Source organism: Balaenoptera musculus, chromosome 1, assembly GCF_009873245.2.
Source record: "Balaenoptera musculus isolate JJ_BM4_2016_0621 chromosome 1, mBalMus1.pri.v3, whole genome shotgun sequence".
Classification (NCBI taxonomy): domain Eukaryota; kingdom Metazoa; phylum Chordata; class Mammalia; order Artiodactyla; family Balaenopteridae; genus Balaenoptera; species Balaenoptera musculus.
The window spans coordinates 21,073,036-21,075,004 of NC_045785.1; the positions used below are offsets into that span (position 1 = coordinate 21,073,036).

Sequence of the window (1,969 nt, forward strand, 5' to 3'; positions counted from 1 at the left end):
GTATGATGACTGCTGGAGAGTAAGAGTGGAGGCAGGGAGTCCAGTGAGGAGGCTTTGGGAATAATCCAGGCGAGAGAGACAGTGGCCTGGACCAGGGTGTGCCTGGGAATGAGGTGAGAAGTGGTCAGTTACATGATATATTCTGGATGTGGATCCCACAGGACTGGATGTGCCAGACATGGGCAGAGAGGGCTCAGGATGGCCCTTGGTACAGTTATCTATTGCTGAGAAATAAACCACCCCAAAACTTAGTGGCTTAAAATGATATATTATTTCTAAAAATTCTGTGGTCTCAGCGGGGTCAGCTGGCCAATTCTGCTGGTTTTGCCTGGTGTCGCTTATGGGTCTGCATTCAGCTGGGAGCAGCGGGGGCTCGATTACCACGAGGGCATTGCCTCTCTCAGGACCTCTCTTCACCTGGTCTCTCACCATTCAGAAGTCTGATGCCCAGCCCCACGAGTACGTGCCTCAGGATGGCCCATACTATGGATCCACTGGCAAAGAAGACCTTTAAAGGAGTTTTAGTAGCTGAACTTGTGAGCATTTTTTGGAACATATTTTTTGTTTGAGAAGAAGAACACAAGCCAAGATTTCAGGCAAACAATGGACAAGAAATTCCCCTTCATCTTGGAAGTTTATTACAAATCCATTGAACATTCTGGAATGTTACAGAATCAAGAGCAAGGTCAAGAAAAGTGGCTTAACAGCAAAAATTGGAAATTTGACCATCGATCAAGGTTTGCCCTATTTCATAGTATCAGGCAAGATTAAAATTCCAAAATTGACATGGATGGATTTTAGAATATTTAAGGTTAAATGTAAATTCTAATTAAGCCAGAGGTTTTGTTCTTTGGACTGTGAAGAAATTGATGGAAGGTTTGTTTATTATAAATGGAGTTTTGTTTACTACTCAAAATAAAGTGGTTCTCCTTAAAAAAAACAAACTCCCCTATGATTCTGAATACATAAACCTTTCAAAATAGATAAAATAGTAAAACTATTTTAAATATTTATTACATATTTTATATTTATCTATTTTAAATATTTATTACATTTTTTTCTTTTCCATTATAGTTTATTACAAGATATTGAATATAGTACCCTGTGCTATACAGTGGGACCTTGTTGTTTATCTAATTTATCCCCCTCTCCTTTCCCCTTTGGTAACCATGGGTTTGTTTTCTATGTTTGTGAGTCTGTTTCTGGTTTGTAAATAAGTTCATTAATATTTATTACATTTTAAGTCACACATTTAATATCATATTATCTAAAAACATATTAACTAGAAATATTGCTTTTATCCATTTTCCTGAAACAGTATTCAAACTCTACATAAATGTCTCTGGTATTTACTAGTAGAGCCACTTTGGAATAAAATTCGTCATAAAATTCAAAAAACAAGCAAACAAAAAAGAAGCCTAGCTGACCTTCACAGCGAGGCACCTGGCTTCCAAGAGGACAAGCCCCACTGTGCAAGTGCTTATTGACTCTTTGCTTGCTTCACGCTTCTTGGCATCCCATTGGCCAAAGCAAGTCATATAGCCAAGCCCAGAGTCAGCATGGGAGGGGACACACAAGGGCATGGATATCTGGAGGCCTGCTTCATTGGAGGCCACCAAAGTAACAGTTTAGCACAACCCCCTGGGTTTGTGGTCTAAGGAAATGGGTGAAATTCAAGGGTAGAGGGGAAAGAACAGGGTTTGTCGGAAGTGGTAGGGTGATGGTGCAGTGTCCCGCCCCCAGATCTCCCAAGTGAGCCACTGAGGAGGACAGTAGGCTTGGGAGAGCCAGCAGCAATGGACAGTCAAAGTCCCTGGCAAGTATGGTGAGGCAGGGGAGGGGGTGGTAATCAAGGTAGAGAACCTGAAAAGCCTCTAGGCCATTCCCTCACTCAACAGGCATCACTGAGCCCATACTCTGCACCTTGCCCAGGTCTGACTGCTGCAGACACAGGAGTAAAACTTGGCAT

The 1,969-nt window shown here is 41.8% G+C and overlaps 1 pseudogene; it reads left to right on the top strand.

The window, feature by feature from the left end:
- Nucleotides 1-310: 310 nt before the first annotated feature.
- LOC118883666 lies at nucleotides 311-1,756 on the top strand (annotated as a pseudogene).
- Nucleotides 1,757-1,969: the final 213 nt, after the last annotated feature.